Here is a 27,639-nt window from a genome sequence, read left to right on the forward strand (position 1 = left end):
TCTGGCCATAAAAAGGCAGAATTCTAATGAGCTGGCCAGAGCAGTTTTGATCACCACCATGAAGTCTGGTAGTCCTTGTTCAGGGTAATAACTGGGAAGTATATAGCTGAACACTGTCACAGAAGGGGTTACTACAGCAGAGTTCTCAGAGCCAGGGATTACAGGTACCTAGAAAAGCTTGGAACAGAAGTTTCTCTGACAGTGGTTAGGGGCTTCTGCTATCTCTAAATTAATGCTTTCTAGCCCTCACCTCTTAAACTGTTTTTTTGTTTTGTTTTTGCATTTAAAACCACATATATAAACACATATAAAATGGCTTTACAATGGAGCCATTTTCCTTGGATAAATAAGATAATTGTAACAGAATATTTAGCCCTCCAACACTTGGCACTTGCCATCCTATACCATCCTTGCCTCTTCTTCATGATGCTGGTGGATTGGTGCCCCAGATCACAGTCTGGACATTAATGGATTGAACACAAACCTGTGCATGGTGTTGACTGGGATCCTCTGTGAAAGTCAGCTCTTTCCGAGGGAGTCCAGATGTGAGCTAGCACAGAAGGGGCAAGAGGCAGAAGAAGCCTCATCCCAGAGTTGCAGTGCCTGAAAATGTGTCAAGGCTCTGGGAAATAACCAATAACCCAAAAAGGTGACAGTCAAAGTGCCCCTGGCTCCATCTTACTCATCCAAGTCTGACCAGGATGAGATGGTACCTTAGACAGGACTTCACTTCCCTCCAACATCTCCCTTCTGAATCCTTCTTATATCTATAAGCTTTTTCTCTCTACCTTTTCCAGGCCTGAGATTTCTCACCAAAAGCAGCCACCAACAAATGATCTGTGTAGTGTATGCTTTAGTGAGAACTATTCTAATAGTAGAAATTATCTCTGCTAGCAGTGTACCCTTTAGTGAGAACTATTCTAATGGTGTTTTTCAAACAGGATGTTTCTTACATATCCATGGGTATCACTCAGAATTATTTAAGATGATGCGAGAAAACAATATTAATGGACATGTTTATTTTAGTATCAGATATAATAAAATGAAAGCAGCATATCAAACTTGTGATTTCATCACTCTTGCTGGTTAAGATAAAGCTAATCGCAGTTAGTAGTTAAAATTAAAACTCAAAGGAAAGTATTAAGTAACATTATTGGTGACATCCCAGTACAACAAACATCATTAAAAAGTAGGACATAACTGAAATTCGGGAAACACTCTGTGGATCACCTCCTTTAGGTAACTGTACATTAAGCCTACATCTGGTTTAGGATGAAAGGATTTGTCCCCTGTTGATTCACATCAAGCAATCCAGGAAGGTGGACTTAGGAGACAGCAATACCCACAGACCAGAGCCCATGCTGCCGAGACAGGAGGCTATTCTTGTTTCTGCAGCACAATGATTGGGAGTTCTGCCAAAAACGAAACAGACTATCCTGCAGCTGTTATCTCATTTATATGAGTAATATGAAAAAACGTGGCACAATTTAATATGCCATCTAATACTTTTATTCTTATCTCACCAGTAGGGCAGGTGGTAGCATACGTGTTTGAAAGCCACTGCAGATTATTACAGGGGGAGGCCCCCAAGAAATGATGTTTGCTGCTATCTGAGCTGAGTAAAATGATCTGAGCACAGATATTATTTTGTAAAGGCAATCTCACTTGTATCTTCTCCAGTGAGATCTTAATCATGGCACGCAATGGGAGTGGATACCTCCTTTCCCGGTTATCTGGGTGCAGGATGACAGCATCGCCATCACTGGGAGAATGGTTATCTGTTATTTCACTTGTGAGAGACCAACGAGAACATTATCGGGGCATTTGTAACCAAACGTGTACAGCTCAGAGTGATAAAAGAGGAAGGAGGCGGCTCATCTCCAAGGATGTGGAGATAATGCCACTTGCAGGGGGAGGAGATGGATGGCATTGTTGAAAGTGGTTTCAAATATTGGGAACTGACTAAGAATCTCTCACAGCAGCTCAAATTTTGGCTTAGGAAAAGAGAGAAATAAATAAGAGGACCTGGGTGAAGAAAGGAAGCATGGATGAGAGAGTGATCATCTCAACTCCTTCGACCTTAAGAGAAATGTGGTTAAATAAATCTTTCATGACTCTCGGTATCTGAAGATGAACTACAGCAACCTTCAAACTACTGAGGGACACAAATAATATTTTCCCCCTATTCTTGGGCTTATTTATCTTTCCTTATTTTCTCTTCTTTTTAAACAACCAGGATCTCAAATAAGCCTTCAACAAATAAAGCTGCTAAGATGTTAACAACAACAAAAAATGAGGACACAAATTCTTCACTGTTAAAAGGGAGACTCAGAGAGCCTCACTACTATAATATTGAGTATTAACCCCAAAACAGCCCATATCTCTAATTTATAAGAATAACGACGTCAGGTTAAAAAGCCAAACTCTACAGTGGCGTTTCTGTTCACTCTTACTGCCTTTGACTTATGACCATTTTTACTTATGGTCAGGAAATCACTGTTTCTCCCCCATGAGGCTAAAGTCTAAAATGTTAATGCTCTAGCCTGTTTTCTCTCTCTTTCCCCTTTTCTCCCCTCCTCTCTCTATCTCTCTCCCTCCCACTCTCCTACCGCCCCCCTTTGTATTTTTTTTTTTAACTTCACTTCTACTTCAATGGAAGCCTTATTGTGTAACAATTCAAACAAAACAGAAACATACAAAAATGCCGATTCTTAGGCTCCTCTTGCCCTCAAATTCACCCCCTTGAAGTAATTAGTGTCTGCAGTTTGAGGTATTTGTTTTCTTAACTCCTTCCAGGCCTTAATCATACATGTGCATTTACTGTTTGACCTAATTTTTCCTTAAAATGTGGGTCCTTTTCAGGCAATAAACATAAATCCAAGTCATGCATTTTAGTGACTGTATAATAACCCATACTACAGATGTATTATAAGTTATTCAATTGTCCCTGAGCATCCATGTTCCCCAGCTCCCTGTCCCTATTTTATACAATCATTGCTACAATAGGTAACTTTGTGTATTTCTCCCTATGTACTAGTATTTTTATTTCTCTAAAATAGTGGGATTATTGGATCAAAGGATGTGTACATTTTTTATTTTTAAATTATGTTGAAATTACTTCCCAAAAATGTTGTAAGTACTCATATTCCTACAACAGTGGATGAAAGAGCCCATTTCCCCAAACCATCCCAAGCTTTGGCAATTCTCAATCGTTTTATGTTTTACTGATCAATTGAGTGAAGATGGTATCCCATCCTTTTAATTTGCACTCTCTTGATTTCCAGTAGAGCTGTACATCTTTTCATATGCTTAGTTACCACGTTTGTCTCCTCAGGTATGACTTGCCTTTGCCTCTCCTTTCAATGGCTATATGCCTTTTTTTTTTAACATTCTGTACAGCCTTGAGACACTAACCTTTTGTTTATCATATAAGTTGTAGGTATTTTCCCCCCAGTGTTTTGGCTTTAGATTTTGTTTATGGTACCATATGATGTATAAATTTTTAAATATTTATCTTATCAAATACATCAATGTTTTCTTCTTTGGATTATGGGTCTCCTGGCTTATTTTAGAAGATCTTCTCCACCCCAAGGGTATATATTTTTCTAACACTTTGGATTTCCTTTTCCTTTTTCAATTCTTAATTTTACTTTGGTAAATCTATAACATAAATAAATAGGATATAGTTGGCAGGTATCAGTTACTTTACTTTTGAAGACACAATCTTCCTGATATCACTCTCATCCTTTTCAGTCCTAATGTTCTTCACATGCCTAAAAAAAAAAAAAAAAGAATCCATTAGGAATTACAAATAAAACAACTAAACTAAATAAAGTATATAATCTTTAATAAAGATTCAAGAAATAGCATCAAAAATAGAGAAAGTAAATAGTCAAGAGTCCAGGAGGCTGATACTCAGCCTCCACAATAGTGCTATACCTGATTCATGGCTGTATCCCCACAGGACCTCTCCCAGGTAGTTGGACAAATTACATATTTCAACAAGTGTGTTTTTACTGGTTGGATAGCTGGCTGCCTGGAAGGATGAATGGGTTTCAGACAACCCTTTAACAGATACATAGCCAACTTGAAAACTAACCAAGAGTCAATGGGAATTAATGATCAGAATTAAACTCCTACAGATACAGTCTATATGCAAATAGTTAACATTTCACTCAACTATATAGTGAAATATATTTCTTAGTTTACTCACAGAATGATTACAGTGATTTCGAAGAAATTTTTCTAGATTCAAGTGTCAATCAAAGAATTAAGTAGTAATTATCTGAGGCAGAAACCACTGAGACCAAAGGCAATCTACTTACCCCTATCAAGCCACTGGATGCCAAAACTCATCTGCTCCTGCTGTGATTTTCATGACAATAATTAACAACCATGACCATACAGCTGACAAAGAGCTCTCTATATGTTACCACACCCATTCTACAGATAAAGAAATTGAGTTCCCAAGAAGTTAACTGAATGGCTTGAAAAACTAAACCAAGATTCAAAAGAAGGGTTCTTTCCCTCTACAACCCATTCCATTGTCAATAGAGCAAATATATTCACCACTACCACTATCCTCATTTCCTAGCAAAGGTAGAAAGTAAGATTATGTGATTATTGTCCCCCAAAGGAGCAGTTTTTACCTTCCAAGTATCTACACTTGAGATCTCTTTTCTTTTTCATGTTTCATAAAACCCACAGACTATCTTCATTCTGTACCAGATTCTTCATCTTCCAAGGGACAGGCATAGTTGGGTTTTAAGCAGCAGAGATTTGTGCTAAGGTGACAGATCATAAGCTATGGTTACTCTTCCACAGTAGGGGAGGTGAGGGGAGGCTGAATCCAATCAAGTGAGAGATTCTTCTGAATAGAACTGTAGCAAGTAGGGCACGTGGGTGGCTCGGTTGGTTAAGTGGCTGCCTTCAACTCAGGTCATGGTCCCAGGGTCCTAGGATCGAGACTTGCATCAGGCTCCCTGCTCACTGGAAAGTCTGCTTTCTTCTCTGCGCCCCCCCCCCCCCCCTGCTCGTGCTCTCACTCTCTCAAATAAATTTTTTTTAAATCTTTTTAAAAAAAGAATTGTAGCAAATAGGAATGTTCATCCACAAACTCCATGTGTGGAAAATTATGATTGTTTCCATCAATGAGCTTTAAGCAGCATGGGGCTGGGGTGCATCTGTATACCTATACTGACATCTGCAGAGACATCTGGGCTCCTTCAGGTTTGGATGCTCAGGCCATGCAGGTCACTGCTAGGCCATTCTTCACTCCCAACACAAGGCTCCTTTGGATCTGGCCCCTCTCTTCTCTCTCCCAGCATTCCTGCGACATTTCACTTCATGGTGATGCCCAGGACACTCTGTGTGGCCCTGTCCCATCCCCACCTCTGTTTTTTGCAGCTCTGAGGACCCTCACAGAAGGATGCTCTCTGCCCACTGCTCTAGGCCCTTCCCAACCCAACCCATACCTATTCCCAGTCTAGCAGTTTGCTTTTCCCTGGTTCCTATCCAGGAAACAAAATCCATAACCAAATGGCTCTCAACCAGGACTAGTCCCATTCCCCATGGAATATTTTGGAAATATGTGGATGTATTAATTTGTTGTCATAATGATGGGAGTTATATCACCTATGAATTTCACCTTACTTCAAGATAGTAAAGAGCACTTCACAAGGTATTTACTATATAAAGGAGTTAAGTTTTAATAGGACCGAGGATCACTGCCTTCAAGTAACTTTCTTTCCTCTTCCCAGGGTAAGTTGAGGAAGGGTGGCCATGGAGCCCTATGCTCCTGGGACCCCTACCATCCCATCCCTTCTCTTCCCCTTCTGACACCCCTCCCCCCCTAGGAAAACCTCATCTAATCCAAGGGTTCGAAAAACATCTGTGATTCCCTCTGACTTCACTATTCCTTGGGCCCTTCATATTCTCAGTTTTTTACAGCCAAAGCCTGGCCAAGGCGTCTCCTGTCACCTCCCTTCTCTGAGGCAAGGATGCTACCAAGACAGAGGAAGAGTCACCAGGTAAGTCATGTATTAGGGAAAACACGTCTGCTAGTATTTCCAAATCTTCTCCAACCACATAATCAAGAAAGATCTGCTTACTAGGTAGTTGTCTGTACCAGCCTCCAGAGTGGTTTCATGACCTCATCATAGCCATGCACAAGACAGGGGATATTGTGCCCAAGATTATGTATCCGAGAAACCACCAAGGAGCCAACACCGATGCAAACACTCCAGGGTTTATTTACAACCTCGAGCTTGGGTCCAAGTATACCCAACACGACACAACGGAGCAGGGACTTGGACCCCCAAGGTGGGTTCCAGCTTACTTTTATGGGCTGGTCCAGAGGACCTCCAGAAGTGGTGGAGGAATTTCTCAAGTTCTGTTTACATTCTGATGTGGGGCTTTCAAGGGCGTTAAGCTCTGTTCTCATTCTGATATGGGACTTTCTGCCATGGGCATTGAGCTCTGTTCTCATTTTAATATGGGGCTTAACTGAAGTAAGGTAAAGTTCAGCTCTTATTCGCAGGGGCCTGAGATGGCTGTACTTGTGCTAATGCTGAATTTAAGGTGGAATGGCCTTAATTTTCTCGGCCTCCACAGGGAGATGGGAGAGAGGCTGTTAGGAAGCCATTAAGTGGACCTTAGTATTGCTAAATTGCAGCACCATCAAAACACAGCAGACCCCTAAGCAAGAAGGTTCTAGTCAAGCATCTGGCTTCTATCTTCCCACCTCTCGAGCCAATTAGCTCTTACTCACCTTCAGGACCTTGCCACAAATTCCCCTAATCCTACTCATACAGAACAACTGCTCCTGTTTCTGCACCCCCATGGCACATTTTACAGATTTCAGTCCTAATATGCTATGTGGAGTAAGAGGTATGGGTCACCTCTGCATGCCTCCCACTAGACTCTTCTTTGGGAAGAGATCTTAGCATATTCACCAAAATTTGGCACTGTACCTCTTGTTCATCCAAGGGAAAAAATAAAATAAATGTAGCATTGTAAGACAGCTCTCAACCCATCCAAAAAACCATGTTTCTTAGATTTCTGACCATGCAAATCCGATTGAGCCCTCCCACAGGGGTTGGTGGGAACTTGTGAAGGATCTCTCTCCAGTTGCTTGGGGTTGCCCAGGAAGCCCTGGTAAAGGCTATGCAGACCAGAGCAATTGGGTCCCCTGCTGTCCATTGGTAGGAGACAGAGCCAGCTACCTAATTGTAGAGCCCAGTTAGTACAAAATAAAAATGTAGATCCGTGGTTCAACAAGGATTACAAATTTTAAGATAGTGTCAACAGAGCATTAAAGTGCAACTGCAGAGGCCACCCACGTCCACAAAGTCTGTCTGGCCAAGGGTGTATCTCTCAAGCTCTCAGCCCTAGAGCATGAGTGGTCTGTTTGGTAATCCATGACTTCCCTGCCTCCTTGACTAAACTACACACAAATGGGATGCCATGTAAATAGGGCCTGGGTGTCTGCCACACAAAGAAGTCCTATCTTCTCTCTCCCAGAAGGAATGCTTCCCTTTCCCGGCTCACATAGGTCTTGCACCCTCATAAATCAGGCCACCTCCTCCCCCAGCTCGAAGCCAACCCTCATCTTCTTCCCTTCAGACACTTATTTTGATGAGCTTCTTCTTCTGAACAAAGGCCAGGAAGGAAGTTTTCTTCACAGGACACAAAGAAGTGGTGCAAGAAGGTCTTAGACTTGGGGTCCAAGCCCAGGGAACAGGGCAGGCAATCCAGCCTCATTGTGAGTTGACAAGGGGGAGCTGTAGGTGTGAAGAATGTGTGCCCAGCACTCCCATCTAAAGAGGCAGCCACAGTGCCATGCTGGTAAATGCCTGACAATGGGCTCTCTGAGAGAAAGAGGGGAAAAAAAAAAAAAACCTAATTTGTTGCATTTGCTAGTGTTCATGGTATATATATTCCCACTACGGCTGATCTCAGTGATATCAAGCTAGCAATGTGAAGTCACTGAACACAGAATTGAGAAGATGTGCACATGCTCTCTCTCACAGGCTGGCAGGAGCCAGTTCCAGCACACCAAAGAAGGGGCACCAGCCCAGTGTTGCCATGTGGGTTGGCGTCGGCAGATCTTCTGATCTTTCAAAAAGACTGGAAACTAAATTTTCATGTTTAATGCCTCCCTTGCTAAATATTGGCCACTAATTCAAACCTTTTTTTAAAATTTTTTTAAAAGACTTTATTCATGAGAGACACATAGAGAGAGAGAGAGATGTAGGCAGAGGGAGAAGCAGGCTCCCTGCGGGGAGCTTGATGTGGGACTCAATCCCAGGATCCCCAGATCACAACCTGAGCCAAAGGCAGACACTTAACCACTGAGCCACCCAGGCACCCCTCAAACCTTTTAAAAACACTCTGGAAGTCAAAGTTGCGCAGGCCAAGCAAGAGTCCTGAGTTTAGAATCCTGACCTCGCCAGAGAGCTCATCTGGTGATGAGATACAGAGGGGAGTCCTTCCTGTCTCCTACATCATGAAAATAACATATTAACATTTCAGATTACCCTACCTTCCTAGCCTTGCTCATGCATTCACCCATCAGCCTCATGGAACATTCTGAGGCTTATGATTGCTCAGCCAGAACCATCTCCAGTTACTACACTGAAAGATGCAGAGTGTTCACTTCAGCAGCACATACACTAACATTGGAATGAAAGAGCTCAGATAGAGACACCAGTTCTTTGCTATCTTCTCGGTGATATCCACAATATTGGCAAAGCATAAAAATAGTTGATAACAATGATTGATGGTGATGATCAAGGATAATGACATACTTTTAAAAGCACAAGACTCTTAAGTTTCCTGGGCACTGTTTTTCCCTTTTCTTCCTCTCCTGTTTCTCCTGGTGATACTTTATGTATATTCTATGTCACTCAGCAGCTACAGGAGATGGATGACTATGGGAGCAAAAGATAACGGGCGGAAGTAGTGAGAATTTTCTCTTGCCTGCAGCAAACAGCTGAATACATTTTTCAAGCCTGAAACATCATAAGAACAGAATGATTTTTTAAATGCCCTTTCTTTTATTTTCATTCATTTGCTTTTTGTGTGTGTGGTTTTTTTTAATTGCTCATTTTGCTTAAGGAGCCTCAAGGCAGGAGCATAGCAAAGTATCATTAATTAAAATATTTAAAATTATAGCAGTGGTAACAATGCTCCCAAATAAGGCCAGGCAGCACAGACAGCAAACACAATTATTATCCATAATAACAGCCAAATCATCACTGCTGCACTCTACTCAGAGACAATGCCTCCTTCGCAGAGTGCTAAGTGACTACGACAATGAGTAAATCCTGACTATCTAAAATGAGACTAGATGGGATCTCTGGGGCACTCTTGGTCTGTGCAGAAACCTTGCTATTCCTTCTCCCTCAACCTCACCCCACATGAGGATTTTCTAGGTGCAAAACTGCTGCATGGCAGCCACTTGTGCCCCATCCCAGCTTTTCTCCAGGAATCTAGGGGGATGCTCAGCAGTACATCAGTCAGGGCCTGGTGTGCCAGCTGATCCACCATAAACATGTTAGTGCTTTTCCTGCACCTGGAATAACCCTCTGTAGGAAATTATTCCCATTAAAAATAAGCCCACTGGAGTAGAAATGGTGATAATTTATGTTAAAGCGTGTAGACACAAGACTACATAGAGCATAACCAAAGCTATTCCAAATGATGAAAAGAATTCCTCATTCATTTGTTCACTCAAGACTTACTGAGCACCCAGCGTGCTCCAGATTCTGGGTCATGTCTTCTAGCCACCACAGAGACTTGGAGATGGAAGACACGGGTCTGTATCCCCAGTGAGCTCAGAGTTTACAAGGAGAGATGCAGACAGTCATACACAGTGAGGGATGGGTACAATGGGAGCAGAGCTGAGAGGCACCCAACCCACCACGGGAGAGAAAGTGAGGGGCCATGGAGTGCTTCTCAAAGGAGCTGATACCTAATTTGAATTCTAAAGGTACTCACAGAAAATGCTGTTGGTTCCCCTCCCATCTCTCTTTGGCACTTAACATGTCCCTTCAGGCCAGCTTTCAACTGCCAACTGCCAACCGCCAGCACCTGCAACTCTGAGGCCGAGGGCTTCCTCCAGCTGCCATATAAGCTCTGTCTCCCCAAGTGGCAAGCCAGGGTGGCCCTTATGCCACTCCACGTCTCATCTTGGTTCCCCCTTCTCATTTTATCCTATCTCAATGAGGTGATCTGGCCTCAAACACTTTATCTTGGTGCCACTGATCTGGAAGCCTCAGTTGTCTCAAACCCCAGTTGTCTTAATCCCAAAACCACTGGCACAATAGTGTCTGTGATCGCCAATCTCCAAGATGGCCCAAATGACCCCTATTCCACCCCAATATTCATAGCTTTATGTAATCCCCTTCTACTTTGTTTCAAGGTTGGTCTGTATGACCAAGAAAACACGGGAGAAGTGATACTATGTGACTTTCAAGGCTAGATCATCAAAGACATTGTGGTTTCTGCCCTTGCTCCTTGATCACTTGCTCTGGTGGAAGCTAGCTACTACATTGGGAGGACTCTTAATAAGCTCTTTGGTGAAATCCATGTGGTGAGGAATGGAGGCCTCCTTCCTACAGGTAGCAAAAACCTGAAGCCTCCAGCCTGTGGAGGCTGAGAAAATTAAGGCCATTCAACCTTAAGTTCAGTGTTAGCACAAGTACAGCCATCTCAGGCCCCTGTGAATAAGAGCTGAACTTTACCTTACTTCAGTTACAGAAGAAAAAAAAAACAGCTTAAAGCCCTAGGAAGCCCCATATTAGAATGAGAACAGAGCTCAATGCCTGTGGCAGAAAGTCCCATATCAGAATGAGAACAGAGCTTAACACCCTTGAAAGCCCCATATCAGAATGTAAACAGAACTTGAGAAGTTCCTCCACCCCTTCTAGAGGTCCCCTAGACCAGCCCATAAAAGTAAGCTGGAACCCACCTCAGGGTCCAAGTCCCTGCTCCGCTGTGTTGGGTATACTTGGACCCAAGCTCGAGCTTGTTAATAAACCCTCATGTACTTGCATCGGTGTTGGCTCCTTGGTGGTTCTCGGATTCGCAATCTTGGGCACAACACAGCCAACAACCGTAGGAGTGAGATATCATGAAAGCAGGCCTTTCAGCCCCACGCAAGTCTTTGGAATACTACAGTCCCAGACAACATCTTTACTGTAATCTCAAGACTCTGAGCTAGAAACACACAGATAATCCACTTCCAGACTCCTAAGTCTCAGAATCTGGGCAAGATAATACTCATTGTTTTAAGTCACTAAGTTTTGGGGTAAGTTGTGATGATGAAGGAGCAGAAGGCAAACTGTGGGCAAAGCACAAGCTGACACCCAGCACCCCTTCACCCCACTCCCCGGTGGGATATGTGTGACATTCCTCAGACACTCCAGGCCATCCTAAAACAAAGGGAAGGGAAAAACAAATGGTTAACTGATAGAGATCACATTCCTGCAGGACTGGAGTCTCCATCAGTTTACAAATGTCTTAGTGATTTACAAGAAAAAAACCATTCTTATCAATAGCCTAACTTCCAGAGGGCCCACAGACTTAATTTCCTGGAGCCCTAACATCACCCTCCCCTCCATGAGTGATGTGGGAAACAGAGGCAGAAAAGAATGTAAACAAAATTAAATTTCTTTATGACCTACAAGGACTTGTCACAGGAAGAATAGAACATTCCTCCAGGAAGCTCCCAACTGTCTTAATGTTAATGTTTGCTAGAGGGGAAAAACAACTTTAGCTTGACAATAGCTAGGCCTCCAGCATCCTGAGAGTCTTCTTTAGCATATGAAAGTCCTCTTGGACAGCTCCCTTTTCCTTACCTCTCCCAACTACCAACTATATAATCAGCCACTCCCCACAACCTCAGTGCACCAATTCTTTCTGCCCATGGGTCCTGTCCCCATGCTTTAATAAAATCATCTTTTTGCACCAAAGACATCTTAAGAATTCTTTACTGACCTTCAGCTCTGGACCTCATCAACATTCCAAAACTAGGTCACAGTTACACAGCAATAGATAACTAATATAGTGTCGTATCCCTACTACCTTCCAACCTAGTCCTACCTCTCAGTCAAGACAAATAAGGGAAGATGAGATTACAGCAGGAGATGAAGAACTTCATTTTGAACACCCTGAGGAACATCCAAGAGATGATAAGAGGTGGACAGTTGGAGATAAGAACCTGATATCTGTGCTGGGAAAAAACTAGGGCTGGAGCTCCAATATATGAATTGTCAGGATATGGGTGGTCAGTGAAGACACTGTTGTGAAGAAAAAGGCTCAAGAAGTGTGTATGTGGTGTATTTGTTCAAATTCTCCCTCCATAAATATTGGTAGAGTCAGTCAGTGTTAATAGTTGGGTTACAAGGAGACAAACATGTGGCAAGTTTTCCTACTTAAGATGAAAAACCCTGAGTCCCAATGGGGCCTATATTAGTTACTACCAATTGCTGCATAAGAAATTATATCATTACTTAGTGGCTTGAAATAATAAATATTTATTATTATCTCACACAGTTTTCATGTGTCTGGAATACAGAAGCCACTTAGATGGGTGGTTCTGGTAATATATACAAGACCATTTATCACAGTGTTGTTTACAACAGCAAAATAGTTATATTATTGTATCAAATTTTAAATATTCTATTAACAAAAATGATCAAAATCTGTAATAATAGAAAGCAGAAAAAAACTATGCATCTGCTAAAACTGAGGTTAAAACACCTTTTAGTAACATGGGAGACCACTCTTAATGTCACCAAAAAAGCATAATGTAAAATTATAAAGAATATTATTCCAGTTTTATGAAAATGCTCAAATTATATAAAAAGACCAGAAGTTCATGTGCCAAAATGGTAATTGTAGTATATTAAAGTTATCCATTACTAAGTAACAAACTACCCTAAAAATTAGAACAATCACCATTTATTTGTTCATGATTCTCGTCAGGATAGTTTTTCTGCTGGTCTCTCCTGAGGTCACATATGCAGTTGCAATCACCTGGTTGAATGCCTGACAATGGACATCTAAGGGGGCTTCAGCCACAGGGCTGGTGCCCTAGGTGGGATGGCTGGAACAGTTAGTGTGTGTGTACACATGCACACACAGACACAGAGACACACAGACATAAAGGCAAGTCTGAAACCTTAGGGCAGGCTGACAGACTAGAAAATAAGGTAAGAGTTGCTGCTGCAGTCTTGAGTCTGAATTCCCACAAAGTAGTAGGCTAGAAACTCGGTTTCATACTGTCATCTTGAGGAGAATTCCTTCTTTGAAAAATCTTAGTCTTTGTTCTTAAGGCCTCCAACTGATTAGATGAGGCCCACCCACAATATAAAGAGTAATCTGCTTTACTCAAAGTCTAATCTGATTTAAATATTAATCACATTAAAAAAAAAATACCTTCACAGCAACACCAAGATTTGTGTTTGACCAAACAAGTAGGCACCACAGCCTAACCAAGTTGACAAATAAAATTAACGACCACAGATGACCAAGCCCAGAGTCAACGTGCAAAGGGACTACACAAAGGCATGAGTACCTATAAGCAATGCTCATTGACAATCACAAACAGAACAGGCCACCACATCCAGATATATCTGGATGGCAGGTTTTTTTCTTTTTCTTACCGTATGTTTCAAATTTTCTGCAAAGAGCATGCATAACATTTTGGAACAATAATAAATGTTATATAATGATTCATATTCATTATTTTAAAATGCAAGACATACAGAAAAGTATGAAAAATAAATCAACAAATCACTGGAAATCTCATCAATCAGAAATAATCAGTGTTAATATTTTGTGATCATCATTGCATTTTTATTTATATTTATACAGATGTTAGAAAAGAGAAAAGGAAAGATGGAGCAATGAGAGAATTCTAAAAATGAAATAATTGTATGTAAATTAAAATTGTAATTTAATTTGTAAATTTGATTATTTTCTTGAACTTAACAGAAGAGAAAGAAACTGAAGAAAATTTCAAAGATCTATCGTACATCAAATGTTTCTTCACCCCTGAGAGATATTAGCTTCTTAAAAATTACTCTAAGGTTAGGAGCACCTGTGGAGGCCGAGAAAAATTAAGGCCATTCCACTTCAAGTTTAGCATTAGCACAAGTACAGCCATCTTACGCCCCTGTGAATAAGAGCTGAACTTTACAGGAAAAACTGCAGAATGTTCTCAGCAGAGAATCCCATATCAGAAAGACAACAGAGCCCAAGCCAGTGGCAGAAAGTCCCATATTAGAATGAGAACAGAGCTCAATGCCCTTGAAAGTCCCATATCAGAATGTAAACCGAACTTGAGAAATTCCTCCACCCCTTCTGAAAATCCCCTAGACCAGCCCATAAAAAACCCAGCTGTAACCCACTTCGGGGTCCAAGTCCCTGCTCCCCTGTGTCAGGTATACTTGGACCCAAGCTCAAGCTTGCTAATAAACCCTCGTGTGGAGCTTGCTAATAAACCCTCGTGCGCTTGCATCGGTGTTGGCTCCTTGGTGGTTTCTCAGATTTGCAATCTTGGGCACAACACACCTAGGCAGGTTAAGTGTCTGACTCTTGCTTTCGGTTCCAGTCAGTATCTCAGGGTCTTGGGACGGATCCTCAGGCAGGCTCACGCTCAGAGGGAGTCTCCTCCCTCTGCCCTTCCCCCTGCTTACATGTGCTCTCACTCGTGCATGCGTGTGCTCTCTCTCTCTCTAAAATAAATAAATATTTTAAAAAATTACTAAGGTTAAAGAAAATTTTTACATATTATAAAAATCATTAAGAGATTACAGTCATATTTTTTAACTAGAATTTTAGATAATATTGATTCACGGCTCCAAACAGCATGGGAATAATACTCTCACACTTACTCCACCTTTCCCTCTCCTGCCCCACCTTGCAATGTCTGTTTATGTTGACTTTACTTTGCCAAAGTCTGTAATAGCAGCATTCCATTCCATTCCATTCCATTCCATTCCATTCCATTCCATTCCATTCCATTCCATTCCATTCCATTCCATTCTATTGCTCACCTGATCAAACCTAACCCCATCACCAAAGAGTTCTGGTTTCATGCAAGCAGATACAGTGAGTGTTCAAGTCTGGCTGTGATCTCATATTTAAGACTGCTTCATACATAAGCATCTCCCTGGCTGCAGAGACTTTGCTTAGGTCTCACTTTCCAAATCTCAGAACTTTATAAACATTGTTTGGTTATCTTTGAAAGTTACCATGATGTATCGGAGGACAGCCAAATCTTTGCCACTGTTGGGGACTACTCAGTGCCTAGATGCCTCAGGAATTCCTTCTTTATTTTATAAGGTCAATAAATAAACCTAGGAATATTCTTGATTCCACCATCATTCACAATCTGTTTTTTCTTGGCATGTCCTACACTTGGCCACATGCAGATCTGCAGATTTGCATCTTCTCTGAAGTCTTACTCTGTGTTGCATTGTCTTTGGCAGTAACATCCATTACCTTATTTTGAATCATCTTTGCCTCACTTCCTTTTCTAATTATTTAATCTCTTTTCTCTTCCCTCTGTATTCAGTATGATCATCTCCAGCTTTCCCTTCACGCCATTAGTTTTTAGCTATGTCGATTCTATTCCTTGCTATTTTATGTTACTTTATTTCAATTCATTTCCTAGGTTTGCAGTCTCCTTTTATAACTCATTCTGTAGTTTTATCATCTCATCTTTCAGCTCTTGTTTTATCACATTTATATTCCTACTAATTTATTCTCTAAAGGAAAACATTCATGTGGAAGCTACTTCTATCTCCTGATTTATATTTCTTCCAGATTTCACTTGACTTTTCCATATCCACACCTGACTTTCTGACTAACTGATTTTCCTGTGGTATGTTTGCCTTGTTGCTCTATCATTTCTCTTCATTTTGCTTGTGCTTAATGAGAGCAGCTCTATGCATAACACTCTTCCCTCTTTATTGGGGCCAGTTTGCCTTTCCCCACCCTGAGTTCCATTTTAAGGCCTGGGTCTTGTTGGTCTAGCCACTTTTCTGTAACCTGGGAGAGGACAGAGCTCAACCAGGAATTAATTTAGCCATCAGTGAGGAATCTGCTCTGATGTCTATGCAGAGGGCACACTCTCCACAGCTGAGGGTATGGCTCACTTCTGTGGACTGTGGTTCATCTGCCAACCTAGCCCGGTGTCTTAGAAAATAACAAGCCCTCTACCTTGCTAGTGGGATTGCAAATTGACACCACCTTTCCAGAAAACAATTTGGCAATAAATATCAAGACCTTGTATTATATATCAAGACCTGTATTTGTAACATCAATCCAGTATCTCTTTTGAGATTTTCATTAGAAAAAAAAAAAAAAGAGAAGGAAAACAAAGATTCATTTGTAAAGAAATTCTTTGCAGCATTATGTATAATAACAATAAACTGGAAACAATTTAAATGTTCAACATCAAGGCATGTGGCAGTAGAGGTTGCAGCAAATAAAAACAAGGTTTATGAAGAACTTTAAAGATAAGATTATATGCTTCTGATGTAATATTAAATAAAAAGCCAAAATACAAAGTTAATACAGTAAAATCCAACTTATGTTTTCAAAATGCATGCATAATAACCATACCTAGGAGGAACCACTATACTCAAAACTCCAGGAAGGTGAGAACCATTACTGTTTTGTTCACTCCTATATAAGCAGAACCTAACATAGTGCTTGGTACATAACAGAGGCACAATAAATATTTATGAATAAATGAATAAATTAATTCAGCAAAAGAAATTTATCTCAGGATTCAATAGCAAGAATAGTTGTGTTTCTCAATGGCTTTGATTTTACAGATCTTTGATCATGCTCTGACTAGTAGAAACTTTAACACATTTGGCTGACTGAGATAGAGGTTTTCACAAAACACATTTTGTATATAACTATCTCATTTCCTCTTCCCTTATTTTTTCTTTGACGGAAATTCTTTAAAGAAAAATAACTTTATAGAGATAATTTGCATACCATACAATTGGCCCACTGTAAGCATACAATTCAATAATGTTTAGTAACTTTATAGAGTTATGCAACCATCACCACCATCTGGCTTTAGAACATTTTCACTACCCAAAAGAAATTCCTTCAAACTCATTTGTACTCAATCCCCATTCCACCCTCAACTCTTGATAACCAGTGATCAGCCCTCTACCTATGTAAATTTGCCTAACTGGACATTTCATTTAAATGAAATCATACAACATGAAGCCTTTGGCTTCTTTCACTTAACATTTTGGTGGTTTACCTATGCTGTAGCATACAACATAACATCCATATTGTACATCATTTCTTTTCATTGCTGAATAGTATACTATAGTATGAATATACCACTTCCGTCTAACCATTCTTTGCTAACCAGTTGATGGACATTTGGATTGTTTTCAGTATGAGGCTATTTGAATAATATTGCTATGAACATTCTCATATGAGTCTTGGTGTAGACACATGTTTTCATTTCTCTTGGGTAGAGTCCTAGAAATAGAAATGATGAATCGCAGGGTAAGTTCTTTTTAACCTTTTAAAATGCCAAAGCATTTTCCAAAGAAGCCATGCCACTTTAAATTTCCACCAGCAATGTGTAAGGGTTCTAGTTTCTCTACACCCTGGCCAACAATTCATATCATCTGCTTTCTTAATTTTAGCTGTTCTAGTGATGGTGTACAGGTATCACATTGTATTTCTAATTTGCATTTCCCTAATGACTAATAATGTTGATAACTTTTTCTGTATTTCAGAACCATCTGTATGTACTACTTAGTGAAGTATCTATTGAAGTCTTTTGTCCATTTTTTAATTGGCTTGTCTTCTCATTACTGAGTTTTAGGAGTTCTTTACAAATTCTGGATAGAAGTCCTTTATCAAATATATGATATGCAAATACTTTCTCCAAGTCTGTAGCTTGTCCTTGAATTTTCTTAATGGTATCTTTTGAAATGGAAAAAGTTTTTATTTTAATGAAATCTGATTTTTTATTTTTGTTCTTTTTTGCCTTAAGCCTTTGATATCATATCTAAGGACTCTTTGCCTAACTTAACATCAGAAAAATGTTCTATGTTTCATCCAGAAGTTTTCCAGCTTATCTCTTACATTCAGGTCTTTGATCATTCAGTTAACTTATGTGTGTGATATAAGGTAAATGTGTAAACTCATTTTTATTTTTCCAAATGGATATTCAGTTTCCCAGTACCATTTGGTAAAAAGACTATTCTTCTCCCCATTAAATTATCTTGACACCTTTTTTTGAAAATTGTTTGACTATAAATGTAAAGAGACTCAATTCTGTTCCATTGATCTTTATGCCTATCCCTATACCAATACCACAGCATTTTGATTATTGTAACTGTATATTAAGTTTACAAATCAAGTATGTCCTCCAATCTGGTTCTTTTTTTTCCAAAACTGTATTTCCAAAAAAATTTTAGGATTAGCTTGTCAATTTCCCAATAATTCTGCTGGGTTATTGAGACTGCATTAAATCCATACAACAATTTGGGGAGCATTAAGATGTTAGCAATATTGAGTCTTCCAATTCCTAAATACAGAATTTTTCTCCATTTATTTAGATAGACTTTAATTTCTTTAAGATATGCTTTATAGTTTTCATTGAACAAATATTACACTCCTTTACTAAATGTATTCCTAAGCATTTAATCCTTTTTGATCCTTTCATGAGTGGCATTAAGAAGATTTTCATTTTTTGCATTGTTTGTTGCTAAGACAGATAGAAATACAACTGATTTTTATATATTGATCTAAAGTATCCTGCAACCTTGCTAAACCTGTTTATCAGTTTTAGTAGTTTCTATATGGATTCCTTAGGATTTTTTATATATGAGATCATATCATCTGTGACTAAAGACAGTTTTACTTCTACCTTTCCAATCAAAATGTCTTCATTCATTCATTCACTCATTCATTTGTTCATTCATTCTTGCCTTATTGTAGCAGTTAAAATCTCCAGTACAATATTGAACACACAAAGCAAGGGTGAACATCCTTTCCTTATTCCCAATTTTATGGGAAAGAATTCAGTCTTTCAGCATTTAATACGGTGTTAGCTATAAGTTTTTTTACAGATGTCCATTATAAGGTAGAGGAAGTTCCTTATTTTGTTTAGCATTTTGATCATGAAAGGGTGCTGAATTTTTGTCAAATGATTTTTCCACCTCTTTGAGATAATCATCTAGTTTTTGTATTGTATTCTATTATTTTTTTTTTGTATTCTATTATTATGATGTATTACATTAATGGATTTTTAGCTGTTAAACAAACTTTGCATATGTTAGATAAATGCCATCTGGTCATGGAGTATAATACTTTTTACATTCTGCTGAATTGAATTTGCTAATATTTTGTTTAAAAGTTTTTATTTATGTTCATGAGGGATATAAGTCTTTTCTTTTTATGTCTTTCGCTGGCTTTGGTATTACGGTAGTATTCCCCTCATATAGCGAGTTAGGAATTGTTCCTACCCTCTCTATTTCTTGAAAGTGTTGAATTCTTTAAATATTTGACTGAATTCACCAATGAAGCCACTTGGGACTTACGGTTTGCTTTGTGAAATACTTTAAATTACTAATTCGATTTCTTTATTTATTACCAGACGACTCAGATTTTCTATTTAAGTCAGTTTTCATAATTTGTGTTTTTTGTGGTATTTAATTTAATCTAAATTGTCGAATTTTCTGGCATTAAGTCATTCATACTATTTTCCTCAAAGTTCTTTTAATTTCTATATGATCAGTAGTGATTTCACTTCTCTTATTCGTGATTTTGTATTTCCTCTTTTATTTTCTTGGTCAACCTAAGGGCTTGTGGTAGGCAGAAGAATAGTCCTCCAAGTATGTCCATATTTTAATCCCTAGAATCATTAATATATTATATTACATGGCAAAGAAGAATTAACATTGCAAATGGAATTACAGATGACTTAATCAGCCGACCTTAGGATAGGAAGATTACTCTGGATTATCCTAGTAATACAAATGTAATCACAAAAGTCCTTAAAAAGTAGGAGGAGGCATGAAAAGAAGAGCCAGAGAGATGGCAGTGTGAGAAGAACCTGGCCTGATATTATTGGCTTTAAAGATGCAAGAAAGGGCCATGAGCAAAGGAGAGTTTACAGCCTCTTGAGCTGAAAAAAGAAAGAAAATGGATTCTCCCTAGAGTCTCCAGAAAGGAATTCACCCAGCCAGCAATTTGAGATCCGTGTCAGATTTCTAATCTCTATAAGATAACGAAACTATGTTTTTTAAGCCACTAAACTTGTGGAAACTTGTTGGTCTCAACTTCTTTAATCTTTTCCAAAAACCAGCAATAGAAAACTAAGATGGTCTCAACTTCTTTAATCTTTTCCAAAAACCAACTTTTTGTTTCATTAATTTTTTAATTTTCTACCCTATTGTTTTCTACTTTGCTCTTTATTATTAACTCCCATCTATTTGCTTTGGGTTTAGTTTTTACTCTATTCTTTTTCTAATTTCTTAATGGAGAAGCTTAGGTTATTGACTTAAGACCTTTCTTCTTCTTTCTTATAGGCATTTAGAACTATATAGTTCTCTGTAAGTGCTGCTTTATTTTAATCCTATAAACCTTGATACATTGTCTTTCTATTTTCATTCAGTTCAAAATACTTTCTAATGTCCTTTTCAGATTGCTTTTTTGACCAATGGGTTATTTAGGAGTGTGTCATTTAATTTTCAAACATTTGCCATTTTCCAGAGTTCTTCCTTTCTGTGAATTCAAGTTGCTCTCTGCTGTCACTTCCTTTCAGCCCAAAGGATTGCTTTTAGTATTTCTTGTAAAGCAGGTCTGCTAGCAACATATTCTCTCAATATTTGTTTATCTGGGAATGTTTTTCTTTCACCTTCATTTTTAAAGAGTATTTTTGTTGAAATTTTTTCTTTTTTTTTTTTTGTATTTTTTTTTAAATTGGGAGATTTTTTACTTTCAATATTTTGAATACATCATTCCACTATCTTCAGAATTCATTGTTTCTGATGAAAAGTCAGTGATAATATTGCTTTTCTGTACATGAGAAATTGCTTTTCTGGTTTTGTTTTCAAGATTTTCTCTTTTCTTTGGCTTTCAACAGTATCACAATGTGTCTATTTGTGTATGTCTTTGTGTTTGTAATGCTTGGGTTTTGCTGAACTTCTTAAAACTGTAAATTAATGTTTTCCATCAAAACTGGGAAGCTTTTGACCATTATTTCCTCTCTTTCTGAGATAGCCATTACATATATGTTGGTATGCTTGATGTTGGCTCACAGGTCACAGAGATTGTATTAATTCATCTTTGACCTTTTTTCTCCCTATTAATCAGTTTGGGTAATTTCTGTCAATGTACCTTCAATCTGCAGATTCATTCTTCCGCTATTTAGCTACTCTTGCAAATTTTTCATTTAAGTTATACTTTTCAACTAAGAATTTTTAATTGCCATATTTTTCTTGAGATTCACTATTCACTAAATCCTTGTTATTCTACTTTTGTTTAATTCTTTGAGTGTGATTTCTTTTCGTTATTTTAAAGTATTTATAATACTTAATTTTAAGTCTTCATCCATTAAATCCAACATCTAGGGGAACTCAGTTTCTATTGACTGCTTTATTTTTCCATACTGTAAGTCAGATTTTCTTGTTTATTGACAAGTTATCATAATTTTTTATTGAATCTTGACATTTTAGAACATATATTTTAGCAACTCTGAATTCTGATTCCTCCTTACCCACTCACCCACCCCTAAAGATTACTGTTGCTATCGCTGATGCTATCGCTGATTGGTCTGTTCTCTGTTGAGTAACTTGCCTAGACTAAGTCTGTGAGCTCTGTCTTCGTCATAGTGTCTGGCTTCTGATGTGTCTGCTCAGTTTTGTTTTGATTTTTTTATTATCTTCATTTTTAAGCCTAGCGTCCTAAAGTTCATCCTACTGTCTGTTCAACCACAGATTAATTACAGGTTGTGCTCAAATACCTTGAGCCAGGAAGGTTTCCATTCTCTGCTGATGGATCAGTGTGTGCGCTAGGGAGCTCATTCAAAATTCAGGTCATTTTCAAGTCTCTCCTGCAGTTTACTTTCTGCCAGGCCTTCTCATGGTGTCCTACAGACTCCTCAGTACATGAACCCAGACTCTACTGGCCAGGAATGTGCAGATGGCTTAGGATCACTCTGGTTTCTGCTGTTCATATGCATAGCCTCAGTCAACCCAGGGTATGTGAAGAACATATCAAGCATATTATGGTTGTCTCACTCCCAGAACTTCCTGCTAAATTTCTAACCAATCTGTTATTTCATTGCATTCTCCAAAAAGAACCACAAGTTTGGACCACAGAAGCTACTAGCCCTCCCTGTTTTCTTGCTTAAAGACCACCACTTTAATTGACAATGGTCCAAGTCAAATAAGCCTCTTCTGGAAGTAGCAGCAAAACAACTGGTTTTCATGCCTTCCCTACCTACACTTAATAAACTACTTATAGAGGTGGAGGGGGGACAGCAGGAGCCCCTTGCAAGAATACCACAGACTTCTACCATTCTTAACCAAAATTTAGTAGTTTTCATAAATAAATGTTTTGCTCTATTTCCAGTAGGCTAAATGGTTGTTTTTTGATAGTGTTACCCAGTTTTATAGTTGCTTGGTGGGGATGGGGGAAGTTCATTGACCCTTTCACACAGGCATGCTAGAAGTGAATCAAGAAAACTTGCAATAACCAGTTTTGTGTTATATGTTCTTTTTCTTCACCAAGTCATCTCAAATCCATTCTCTAACAAGGCAAAAAAAGGAGGAAATAAACAAGAGGGAGCAAGAAAGAAAAGAGAGAAAGAATTCCTAAAATGATATAAGCAAAAGTATTTGAAAGATTTCACTGTTTTTTCCTGCCTTTTTTTATATTTTCATTTTCCATTTTATAATTTTAACTTTATATATTTTATAATTTAATTTTCAAATAGTATGTGGTTATGTATGTGGTTCAAAAATTAAATTGAAAATTAATGTACAAAAAAAAGAAAATTAATGTACATAGTCTCTCAGTCCTTTAACTCATTCATCTACTTCTTGACCCCATTCTTAGCATGGGTCATTTATTTCATGTTTATTTTTATTTTGTATTCATCTATTGTGTGTACGGTTTCCTTATGTAAATGCAAGCATATATGAAGATATATTTTTGTTTTTCTTCTTTTCTAATAGGAATCAAAACCTAATACACATATTGCTCTGCCCTGGCTTTTTTTCAGTTCATAATCACCCCTGGAAAGCTTTCCACATCCTTCCAGTTTCCTCATAGTTTTGTAGAGTTGTGTTGTATTCCATTACAGAGGTAGTATGATGTATTTGATCAGTCCACTACTGATGAATCATACAAAGGAAGTCTCTGCCCACAGTCTAAGGAAAGCTAGGAAAAGGCCCTTCTGCTTTCAATGTTCCTCTAACCCATTTTTCAACTAGCTGGATGAGGGACTATTACTCCCTCCAGCCCTTTTCTCGGTCAGTTTACCATAGCTCCAAATGAGATCACCAATTATAATGGGATAAGAATGGGTGGATTAGGAGAATGCTGAACATCCACTTCTAAAGATGGAGAGCTTCCTTCTGGTGACCCAAGCAAATTCAATCTCGCTTAGCTCTTGCATTTACATGTGGATAGGTTTCCTAACTCCCAGTTGTAAAATAAGGTTCTTCTTATACAGGAAGAAAACATGCTAAGATTTTTACCTTTACAATAATTTTTTAAAATACACATTCATTCTTTAAGGTTGTAAATTGAAGGTTAAGTTAGGAGTCTTATAGCAAAGATGTTTGGGGGAGCCTGATACTACTTCCTTCTCTAAGAACTTATGCCACAGTTGCTACTGAAAGGAGGGTATGGGTCATGGGGCTACTGTATTAGTACCACATGCCCTTGGCATACCCTCCTCTGATTCAAGAATGGATGACCAACACCAAGGAACACAAAGCTTTGACTATCCAGGGATAAATAAATTTTTCTCAATAAATAATTTATTCTAGAAGACACAGGGAGCATAGGAATATAGGGAGCACTTGAACTGAAAGGTGATGTACAATATGGCTGGAGAAGGTACCTGCCCAGGAGCAACATTTATGAGCCTAAATTGAAGAAAAATCCCTCTCCTTGATAGCAACCTAAAGTCAACTCTCCCATCAGGATCAACTTCAAAGCCCTTCTCCATTAGCTGAGGCCACAAATGACCCCGCTGCTCAAAGCAAAGGGCATTTTTATGGGCAGCAATGTCACAAGCTATCATCAAACAGTTTTTGCTCTGAGTACCAAGATGCCAGCATAGAAAGGTCCCCTTAGGTACAGCCAATATCCCCCTCCCACTCCCCAAAAAGCACCCCCTGACCAAAACCGTCCTCCTCTGCCCTTCAACGGCCTCTCCTGTTTGCACTCCTTTAATTGGACTTGTTTTTGAAGCCCATAGAATTTATTATTCAGAAAACAACCTTCTCTGCAATATCAACCTTAATTAACTGTGTTCTTTTTCTATCGCCTCCCACCCTCCACTTCATGCATTTGAATTAAGGCACTCCAGAGCCCCTGGCCAGCACCCCTCCCCCATCACAGACCCATCAGTGTCTACCAGCCAACCATGACCAGATAAGGGAAAATGGAATTCCTTATCTCTGCCTGCCAATGTGAAAGGGTCAAGGTTACCAAGGAGAGACCTTCCAAAATGAAGGAGAGGAAGAAAGAAGCCAAGCCTCTCTGGTTTCCATGGAAACAGAAGGTTGAATCATGGTGCATCCCCGAGAGCCTGGCCCGCTTAGCTCTGCTGACATCTTTCCACTTCATTAGCCTCTTTATCAAGTGATTCTGCATAGGACTAAGTGTATTTTGGTGTCAGGGTGCACTGTAGATGATTCAAAAACAGAATGACCTTTGCCGCAGATCCCCAGTGCCTTCAAGAGCCACAGACATCTGCACCCCCCCGCTCCTTTCAGTCCTCTTTACAGCTCTGCTCACTCCTCACTCTAATCAAAGCTCCAGCACCATGAGGCTGAGGCTGGGAGGTGTCCCTACCCAGCAGCCCAGGAAGCTGGGACCCTGGCTGTCAGGGATGCACAGCACCCGAGCCAGGAGGAAGATTAATGACTTTGCCCACAGAAAATGGATAAAACGGGCCCCAAAAAGACAATAAATGTGGGGCCGACTGTGAGGAAGGCTCTGACAGTAACAAATACTGACTGACATGGCATTGTGTTCCCTTTCTAGATGACTCTGAGCTGCCAGTGGAAACACAGATTCATTTAATAAGCGCTTCAGTGAGACAAAGGGGCCTTTGGGGGTTAGGATTGATCTCCACCGCATGCGTGTGCACACCAACATTTTGTGTGTGAAAAGGAATGTCTGCCTCTGGTATCTGTCCCTTTGGAAATCCAAGGAGCGTGCTGTAATTTCCCAATCTTGTCTCCATGCTTCAGCAAATTTGTCACTAGTAGGTTCTCTCAGCCATGAAAATTCTCCTGCAACCAAGAGCCCAGGGCTGAAAGGAAATCAGTTAGGGGACTTAAAACACCTTTGGTAAGTTTGACCTCCCTTTCAGGAAACCTTACAGGTCAGTGTCCAGGGGAGAGACACTCTTCCTCTTGTACACGGGCTGCAGTGACCTTTGCAGAAAGCAAGCTTGACCAAGGAGCAGGCAAGGGAAGCTAGAGCCACAGGAATGAGGCTGACAAGGAGATGCCAGGAGGCCTGGGAGCTGCCTTCCTTGTATTTTGTTTTCTTCTTTCCAAAATAACTCAAAAAGGCTGTGTCACGGAAGCCAGGGAATCTGGGTCCCATGTCCTGGGGCCGACACCAACTCCATGTGCTCATGACGGGGTCATTTGTTCTCTCTGGGCATCATACTACCATCAGAGGAATGTGATGATTAGACTGGGTAACTTCTCAGATCCCTTCCAGCTCTGTCGTGGGGGTCAGCCTTAATGTGACCCAGCCTCTCACACTCACACCCCAGCATGGTCTCCTAAGTCTTTTCCCAAACCCCATTCCCTCCGCACTGTCTCTACCCTCACCTCCCTAGCTCTGAGCCTGGCCAGAACCTTCACATCTGCTACTGGACTGGCACCATGACCCCCTACTGGGCCCACAGTCTTGCTCTTCTCCCATTCATTCTCCAGAGCAGCAATTCTCAGGGTACAGTCCTGGTCTAGCGCTATCAGCAGCACCTGGGAACTTGTTAGAAATGGGAATTCTCAGACCCTATCCCAAATCAGAAATTCCTGGCTTCGGTCCAGAGATCTGACTCCCTTAGATCAGAATAAAAGCCCTCTTTGACCTGACCCCTCTAGGCTATTCCAGGTCCTTGTCTGACTACCACCTTCCTTGGAAAATATTTACTGTCAGGCAACACAAACTTGTAATTGTCAATCACACTGTACTGTGTCACACCCCTGGCCCCACAGAAATCATTCCTTCTAGCTGGGATGGTCCTTATGGCCAGTCCTCACTTCACAGGGCTAAGTCCTTATCAAACTTTAATTCAGTGCAAATGACACTCCTCTAAAAAGACTTTCCAACTTCCCCTACCTCCAAAACTAGCATCAAGACCCCTCCCTGTATTGCCAGCATTCCTTGTGCATACCTCCACTCTGCATATGTCACCTTGTGTGGCAGGCAGGATTCTAAGATGGCCTGTAAGATTTCCCAATCTACTCCTACCCACCCCACTAACAACCCGTGTGTACAAAACCTGCATAACCTCTGGGACAATGAATATGATAGATTTCACTCCCATAATTCTATATGGTTGATTTTGTTTATTTTGTTTTAAGATTTTATCTATTTATTTGAGAAAGAAAGAGAGCACAAGTTGGGGAGGGGGCAGAGGGAGAAAGAGAAGTAGGCTCCCTGCTGAGCAGGGAACCCTATGCAGGGCTCAATGCAGGCTTGATCCCAGGACCCTTAGATCATGACCTGAGCCAAAGCCAGACATTTAACTGACTGAGCCATCCAGGTGCTCCATATGGTTCATTTTAAAATAAAAGGATTAACCAGGTAGTCCTGATCTGAACACAAGAGCCCTTTAAAAACATTTTCCTCAAAAAAGAAGTCAGAGATTCAAAGCATAAGAGGAATTCAACCCAATGAGGTTCTCCATTGCTGAGATGGGGGGAAAGAGGTGGGCCTAAGGCAAAAACCCAGAAGCAGCCTCTAGGAACTTAGAATAGTCTACAGCTGACAGCCAACACGGGAATGGGAAGTCTAGTTCTACAACCTCAAGGAACTCTATTCTGCCAACAACAGAAATAAGCTTGGAAGTCGATTTTTCCACAGATCCTCCAGATAAGAATTTAGTCTAGCCAACACCTGGATTTCAACCTGAGCAGACATATTGTGCTGGACCTCTGACCTACAAAACTGTGAGCTAACTTTAAGCCACCAAATTTAGGGTACTTTTTTACATTGCAACAACAATAACAACAACAACAAAACTAACACATCTTATTTTGTAATTGTCTGCTTTGTGGCAGCTCCTCTACTGACTGAGCTACTTCAAGTAGAAACTGCCTTATTCGTTCATGTCTGTGTCACCAGCACATGTCTTAGATGTGCCCAGAGCTT

General features: G+C 39.9%; 1 long non-coding RNA gene across 6 annotated transcripts in view; it reads right to left on the reverse strand.

Moving 5' to 3' along the window:
• Window positions 1–27,639, reverse strand: part of LOC121479135 — a 333,169-nt gene that overhangs the window by 146,393 nt on the left and 159,137 nt on the right. For 4 of the 6 annotated variants that reach the window (XR_005984660.1, XR_005984656.1, XR_005984654.1 and 1 more), the window contains exon 5: window positions 3,705–3,773. This is a non-coding gene — a long non-coding RNA (uncharacterized LOC121479135). The remainder of the gene's footprint in view (window positions 1–3,704; window positions 3,774–27,639) is intronic. The other 2 variants (XR_005984657.1, XR_005984659.1) reach the window with 1 other exon arrangement.

Source organism: Vulpes lagopus, chromosome 19 (genome assembly GCF_018345385.1).
Source record: "Vulpes lagopus strain Blue_001 chromosome 19, ASM1834538v1, whole genome shotgun sequence".
Taxonomy (NCBI): domain Eukaryota; kingdom Metazoa; phylum Chordata; class Mammalia; order Carnivora; family Canidae; genus Vulpes; species Vulpes lagopus.